The 8526-nt window shown below is 43.6% G+C and overlaps 1 long non-coding RNA gene across 1 annotated transcript in view; it reads left to right on the top strand.

Annotated features, from left to right (window-relative positions):
• Positions 1-2405: 2405 nt before the first annotated feature.
• Positions 2406-8526, top strand: part of LOC138784554 (uncharacterized) — a 36189-nt gene continuing 30068 nt past the window's right edge. The window contains exons 1-2 of the long non-coding RNA XR_011361876.1: positions 2406-2502; positions 7314-7358. This is a non-coding gene — a long non-coding RNA (uncharacterized lncRNA). The remainder of the gene's footprint in view (positions 2503-7313; positions 7359-8526) is intronic.

The following is an 8526-nucleotide window of genomic DNA, read 5'->3' as shown; positions in this document are numbered from 1 at the left end:
TAACTCTAGATAGTATTCCTACCTGAGTTTCTCAACTAAAGCACCTTATTTCCGCTGAGCCATGACTACTCAGTGTTATCAGTCGAAAGACCTTTACCCTCTAACCATTGGTTCGCTTCCTCAGGAGACTCAAAGAACCAGACCTTCTCATTGTACACTACCCTGAGCCGTGCTGGAAACATCAAACCATATTTAACCTTCCCATCCCGCAGCCTCTTTTTTACTTGCTGGAAGGCCAACCTTTTTTTCTGCGTCTCTGAGGCATAATCGGGGAACAGAAGTATTTTTTCATTATTAAATCTGAAATCCCCTATCTCTCTCCCTCTTCTCAGAAGCCTTTCCCTATCACCATAACACATGAGTTTCACAATGATAGACCTAGGTCTGTTCCCAGGCGGCAATGGTTTTGCAGGGATCCTGTGAGCCCTTTCAACACAAAAAAATTTGGACAGTTTATCTTTCCCCACCAGCTCAGACAACCAATCCTGTATAAAGGACACCGGATCTTTCCCCTCGACCCCCTCCGGCATACCCACTATCCTCAAATTGCACCTCCTTGCCCTATCCTCTATATCCACCACCTTCATTTTTAATGCATTATTTTCCTGGACAACTGTCCCCAACTGTTTTTTCATTATATTTAATTCATCCTCAAGAGTACCAACCCTTGTCTCCACTTCAGTGAACCTTTCTCTAAACTTGGATACATCATTTCTGAGAATAGAGATTTCTGAGCTAATCGTTCCCATTTGCACCCCCAAATCAGCAATAGAGCCATCACATTTTTTAATTGCCGCCAGAATCTCCCCCAACCAACTAGGGTGCTCTTGCATACTCTTTTCTACCACACCACCACTCTCTCTTCTGTCTTGCCCTCCACCTCCGTTCCCCCCTTTCCCCCCCTACTCTCCCTTTCCCTGTCATGTTGGGAGAACCAAACAGCTTATCAATTTTTTGATTAGACTTTGAAGGGCTTACAGCTTTGTTGATTTTAGGCCCCATACACCAACCCTCACAGAATAAGAGTAGACCCAAAAAATAACAAGTCCACTGAATTTGCCAACCACCTAAGAGTAAGAGGGTTAACACAAAAGTCCAGCTCTATCGGGTTAGTTGGTTAAATGTCCTTAGTCCTTAGGGGGAAGAAAAAAAAATAAAAAAATTATGCGAGCAAAAACTGTTAGTCTATACTGCTGAGTAGGCGTTAGTTCCAACCTTCATCCAGGGGAGAAAATCCAGTACACAGATGGTTAGTAGTTAGTAATGAGCGGGTTAGACACAAAAGGGGCAAAGTTAGTTTTGTAAATCGCAGAAACGCAATTGGTCTGGTTAACACCTAATCGCAGAAGGTCAAAACCATGAGACCGCTGACACTCTCACTCTCACCCATTCCTGGCATTGTCTGCCCAAGTTTCACCGCTATAGAGGCAAATAGTAGACAGTTCTTGTGAAGAGAAACCAGTGACCAAGTTACTGATGTAAATAAACTGGTACTTCCAGATGTAATAGAGCTGATGCACAACAACTTTATAGGAGTAATCTTTTTAAAAGGTGATTTCTGTGGGCCACTGGAAAAGTTTATTTCAGTTAACGGCCACCTTCCACTGGTGGCTAAAGCAAGAGCCGCATACAGCAGCTACTATTCCACTTCAAGCAGGGGGGGGGGGGGTGCAACCGCCTCTCTCACCAACGGCCGCCCTCACCCACTATCCCCGACACCCCACCGCACATCACACGGACAGTTTACCCGGACTTCCACAAGGGTCAGCACTGCTCCCACCAGCGATCACCCCTGTCCACCAGATTCACTGCCGTTCCGAGATACCTGCACCTGTCCGTCTCAGCAACTGAACGCCGCTCTCACCGGCGCCCGTCCTCCTCTGAAGTTCCACCAGAATGCAGGATAGAGACGTTGCTGTACGCAGCCCCGCAAGGATCCTCACCGCTCTCACCGGCACTTTCACCTTGCTTGCTACTTTTTCCAGTGACCTTCCGAGGCCGCGCTGTTACTCCTCCACATAGGCTTCCCTCAGCCGGATCTTCTCCAAAATGTAGCCACAGTCACCGCTCACAGCCATATGGATCGGTCGGAGCCCGCACCTCTCATATCAGCTCCTCCACCGGCCACACTCCGTACCGCCGTTCTGGCAGCCACCACCCGGCAAGACCTATCGGACGTCAGCGCTCCACTCAGCACCCCACAGGTAGGTCCGGCATGGATCACAAGAACGCCATGACACTCAGCGGAAGAGGCGTGCCTCAGCACCTCCTCATGCTTCCTCCCCCGATCGTTAAAAACAACTTGTTACTAAGTTACTTTAGTAAAAAACAAAATTTTCCAATCATGATTGTTAGGATTTGAATTGTTCGGTGAGGCTGGTGACCAACTGCCATGATCATTGGAGACGTAAACAAGTCTTGTGGCATCTTGTGATTACTGAGGGGCAATTTTCTGACTAAATTTCCTTTCACAGACACCTGATGGACGGCACACATCTACTGGTAAATGTTACTGGTACACACCACAAAGCACAGTGGAGGGGGACAGATTTAGGGACACTGGTCATGTTAGTGGGCCATGTAACTACCTGACATTTATAAGACTTATCTGTACAGGGCATAAATAATATTAGTAATGGCAGCAACGGACATCTGTAAGAAAAAACTGTCATCTCCAAGAAACAGCAGCCAGTAAACTGTAGTGTTATATGGCTGCCATTCAGACCATACATAGCTTTCTAATCTCGCCCATAGAGTCATATGGTGTTGTCTACAGCCTCCTTAATGACAGATTGTGCTTCTTTATGTAGATTCGATATTAGAATGTATTGGGGGGATTTTTCAAGCAGTCTTTGGGTTGTATTAGAAAGCTCGATCAATATAGTAAGTAAACGCTTGTTACTGAAACCTATTACATGGCTCGATTATCATGCAGTAAAGGCTGCACCAAGATTTTTAGTGATGTTTGTGCAGCCCTTGCTTTAAAAGTGTAATAATAAAATATATACAGTAGATTACCTCTAACCGCTTACCGGTGTTTTCCTGGCTGCGGCAGTGATTAGCTGAGCGGCTTGTCAATTCAGAGACCGCTCTGATTTAACACCTGTGGTTGTGAGGAGTGTGGTGAAGACAAGAAGGCACCAGGGAGCAGGCAGAGGTAATGTATGAACTTTATTATTTTCTTTACCGATTCATCAGCCGTCAGCTGCACATTGCTATTAGACATAGCGATGTGCACCCGGTGGCTGATGATTTTAGGTAAGGAGCCAAAGACAGTGTAATTGGCTGATTGTTGCCCTTATTACATAGAGCGTAAGGGGGCTGGGAAGGGAGACTTAAGGGTTGGTGTTAGGGTGGGCTTTGGAAGGGAGGGTCTGTTTGGTTGGCTGGGGCATGCATGGACTGGGAAGGGCAATGGGAGGGTCCGCATTAGGGGACCAGGGGGGCTGGACTGTAAAGGGTGAATGGAGGGTCCACATTAGGGGGCTGGGTGGGTGTGGGCTCGGAAGGGCGGGGGGAGGTTCCACGCTGGGGGGTCCGGAGTGCGCATAGGCTTAGAAGAGTGATGGGAGGGTCCACATTAGAGCTCTAGGAAAGGGCCTGTGTTGGAAAAGGTAACAAAAAAGTCTGTATTAGTGGGCCAGGGTGGGCCTGGGCTGGAAAGGGTGATGGATGGATCCAAGTTAGGGGGCCAGGTTGGGCCTGGGCTGGGAAGGGAGAAGGAAAGGTTTGCTTTAGGGGACTGGGGCGGGCCTGTGCTTGGAAGGGCAACAAAAGGGTCTGCGTTATAGCAAAGAAAGGGTAAATTAAGGGTTTGGATGCATAATTGGGTTAGGGTGGAGGGTCTCCCTCATGGTGCCTTGACCTTGACATGGTGAGGGAACTTGCATGCCTTAGTGAGCTGGTTGGAGTAGTACTCCTGGCGGGGTCACCCATGCCAGACAGATCAATAAGGAGAGGCCTGACTAAGCAAGGCACCTGGAAAAAAGGTCTGTATCCCAGAAATATTTACATTTTTTAAATACAATTTACATATAGTAATGACAATGCATCTATCACTCCCACTACACATTTCATTTAGCAGGACACAACCCCACATTGCTTTTTTCACCTACTTTTGTTGTTGACTGATAAACAGTGTAATTGGCAAGCAGGGGCTGGCAGGACTCCTGCACCTAAGATTCCTGTCTACCTACCTGTCTAAGCTCTGTCTGCATGCCTGCTAAGCCTCAGCCCTTTTTTTTAGCCCCTTCTTGCATTAAGACCTTGGGTTTTGAATTAACTCAGACCTGCAGAAACAATGAGGAGGTTGGGCCTGCTGGGAATTTGAACATGAAGGTTTTGTTGTTAGCTGGATACAGGACTCTAATCTGATGGCTGGCTCCTCTCTTGTACAGTGATATGTGTACTATACAGCTTTCTATAACCAATATCTTACTATTTTGTGAAACGCGGGGAGGGTGCTATGCTGGGGAAAAGCTAGCCATCTAACTGCTCACAGACTGGTCCACTTAGCACACCAGCCCATCTTGCATTTGCCTGAATTGCCAAATGGACAGTCTGGCCCCGGGAGCCAAGAGAATGGCCTCCTTCTCCAGCTCCATTGTAAGTCTGCAGAGCTCGTTTCATGCAGAGAGACAGAAAAGGCATAAGGGAAGGAATCTGGTGCACAGCTGATTCTATTAGCCTATTTAAGAGATTTTGAGTCTCTGAACACTTATGGCGCGTTTACACAGAAAGATTATCTGACAGATTATCTGCCAAAGATTTGAAGCCAAAGCCAGGAATGGACTATAAACAAAGATCAGGACAAAAGGAAAGCCTGAGATTTCTCCTCTTTTCAAATCCACTCCTGGATTTGGCTTCAAATCTTTGGCAGATAATCTGTCAGATAATCTTTCTGTGTAAACGCACCATTATGCTAAGTTTACAAGGAGCGATAATTGGCCCGATCGTACGATTAACGATTTCGAAGTAACAATTTTTTTTTATAACGATCAGCGTTTAGATGGAACGATATATCGTACAGAAAATTCGTTTTGCGATCGTTTTGCGATCGCTTAAGCCTACCTCACACATAGGTAAAATCAGTGAACGACTGTTTACACGGAACGATCGGCAAATTTTTTGCGAACGAAGATTTAAGAACATGTTAAAAGATCAAAATAAACGATTTAACAATCGTTTGCCGTGTTTACACGTACGATTATCGTTCGAATTCGATTGTTATCGTGAAAATTAGCCCAATAATCGTTCCGTGTAAACGTAGCATTAGATTTCAACTGATCATAGAAACATAGAAAATTGTTGGAAGAAAAAGACTACTGGGTCCATCTAGTCTGCCCTTTTAGCATTTCCATTGTTATTATCTTAGGATAGATATATGTTTATCCCAGGCAGGTTTAAATTCTGTTATTGTACAATTACCAAGCACATGTGCTGGAAGTTTGTTCCAAGTATCTACTACTCTTTCAGTAAAGTAATATTTTCTCACATTGCTTCTGATCTTTCCCACAACTAACCTCTCACTGTATCCTCTTGTTCTTGAGTTCAGTTTTTTACTAAAAACACTTCCCTTCTAAACCTCATTTAGTCCTTTAACATACAATTACTTTTGATAATGTCCCCCCTTTCCCTTCTTTTCTCCAGACTATACAGATTAAAATTCTTAAGTCTTTCCTGATATGGTTTATGCCTGACATCCTCCATTTTTGTAGCCCATCTTTGGACCTGTTTTATTTCATCAATGTCCTTTTTTAGGTGAGGTCTCCAGAACTGGACACAGTATTCCAGATGTGGCCTCACCAGAGCTCTATATAGCGGGATCACAATCTCCCTTTTCCTACTGGTTATACCTCTAGCTATACACCCCAGCATACGATTTGCTTTCTCCACCGCCTGGTTGCACTGGTGACTGTCCAAAATTACTACCCCTAAATCCTTCTCTTCTGAAGACATTGCCAACACAGAACTGTCGATGTGATACTTGGATAGAGGATTTCTCCTCCCCAAGTACATTATTTTACATTTGGAAACATTGAACTTCAATTTCCACTGTTTGGACCACTTATCTAGCAAAGCTAAATCATTTTCCATATTACTGACACCTCCAGGAATATCAACCCTATTGGACACTTTTGTGTCATCAGAAACCTACCAAACCTTCTCCTATGTCACTTACAAAGATATTAAAAAGAATAGGACCCAGAACAGACCCTTGTGGCACACCATTTGTAACCAGTCTCTGCTCGGAATATACACCATTAACAACAACCCTCTGATATCTATCCATCCTTCAGCCAACCACAAATCCACTGAAAGTTCCAGGAATTATGTCCAATTTTATCTAACTTCTCTATCAGCTCTTTGTGGGGAACTGTATCAAGGGCTTTGCTGAAGTCCAGATAGGCAATATCCACAGCACCACCTTTATCCACCACTTTTGTGACATAATAAAAAAAAAAAAATCAATGAGATTAGTCTGACATGATTGGCCCTCAATGTTGGTTTGGATGTTGTGTCCAACCAGCCTGTGATTGTGAAGACCTCCTTCTGAAAACACTGATCAGAAGTAGCTATTAAAATAGTCAACGACCGCCTTATTTCCATCAATAAATGTATTCTCCCCATTACTTATTTTAGTAGTGCTGCAGCCATTCTTCTTCTTCTTCCTGTCATTTATATATCTGAAGAAGGTTTTATTCCCCTCCTTAACAGATTTTGCTATTTATAAAATGCTTTCCCTCCTTCTGTATAATTTTATACGTCTCTCTGTCAGCCTCATTTCCAGTCTCCTTATACTTCCTATACGCTGCCTTTTTTCCCTTTACAATGGCCTTAACCTCTCTAGTAAACCATAATGGATTCTTTTTCCTTTTCCTTTTGCTAACTTCTCGTACATGTAGTCTAGTTGCCTTTAATATGGCATTTTTTAATACTGCCCACTGAGTGCTTGCTCCTTATGTTTTATCCCACCCTTTTAATTCTTTATCTAAATACTCCCCCATTTTTTTAATCTGTCGTCCTAAAATCCAATACTCTTAATGTAGTACAGGTTTGTATGCAGTCAGTTTGTATGTCAAACCATAAAAACTAGTGGTCACTGGAACCTAAATTTTCTTCCACTCTAACTTCAGGCACCCGATCCCCATTAGTAAATACTAAATCTAGAATGTTCTCTTCTCTGGTTGGTGACCTCACAAGCTGTTTTAGAGATACCCCTGTAAGGGTCTCTATTACATTCTTGTTTTTACATGTAAGTGCACAAAGAAAGAAAGCGGCACTCACCACTTGGCTTCTCTTCTTACTTGCAGGTGACACAATGCATGCATCCAAGGCATCTCTGACACAAGCGTGAGGTTAGCTGATGTAATGTAAGATGTTATCTACAATTTTGCCACTGTACTGTTGCTAGAAAGTCCATATGGATACTGATACAAAATGCACAAATTCCATGCACATTTGGAGTGGGGGTGGGAAATAAATAAAAGATGTGAAAGCCAAATCTGTCTGGTTTAGCTGGTAGCAATTGAACAAAGTTCACATTTCATTTTACCAGAGCTCATTAAGAAATGAAACCTGAACTGTCATTGGTTGCTATGGGCTCAACCAGGCAGTTTTTATTATTACAGTTTTTATAGTTATCTCTTTTATCACTACAGTATACCAACATTGCTTCCAAGTTACACATAGATTCATTAATTCAATGCAAATGTATTCTGACATCAACAGCATAACAATTGTATTTTAGGATTAAAGTAGCGAAAATAATGACCCCCAGAAAATATCTTCTATAAGGTCAAAAAGAAGATTACATTGTTTGAGAGTTTGACATCGCTACTAAATATTTCCCAAAAAGGGGTACTGAGGAGCATATGGCAACCAAAAGTATTGGCACAGTTAGAAATGTTTGACCAAACACTGTAAGATGAGTAACCCTGATCAAAATGGCTTATTGATTAAAATTCAAAGTTGCATATATCATAGAAAAATTAACACTATAAAGATGCTCTATATGTGCCATTAACCAACTGTAAAAAAGGTTGGTGTACATGCGAATACACACTCACCAGATATATATAGTGCTATGGGCACTATAAGACAACATGTTTTAAAATATTACATCCTTCATCCTCAGGTCAATGTATCTGTCCATGTTCGGTCCTTATTGTTTGATGATCGGCTTATAGATAGGACTTGTGCTCTATATAATAATAAAGTCACACCCCATGCCGGGGTAAAGCCCGGCCGACCCCCGATGCAGACTTATATACTTACTGCATCCATGAAGTCCCGGTCCCGGAGCCCGTCCTGCCGCAGAGATATCCCCGTCCGAAGCCGTGCGCGCTCATCAGAGATGAGTCCAACGTCCATAGAAAATGATTGGAGCCGTCATTCTCTATGGGCATCAGACTCTCTGGGGAGCGCACTCGCGGTTTCAGATGGGGATATCTCTGTGGCAGGACGAGCTCCGGGACCGGGACTTCGTGGATGCAGTAAGTGTGCGTGTCTGCACCCGGGGGTCGG

Source organism: Dendropsophus ebraccatus, chromosome 2 (assembly GCF_027789765.1).
Source record: "Dendropsophus ebraccatus isolate aDenEbr1 chromosome 2, aDenEbr1.pat, whole genome shotgun sequence".
Lineage (NCBI taxonomy): Eukaryota > Metazoa > Chordata > Amphibia > Anura > Hylidae > Dendropsophus > Dendropsophus ebraccatus.
The sequence above is the reverse complement of the archived record's forward strand: the minus strand, read 5'-3'. Positions and strand labels throughout refer to the sequence as shown.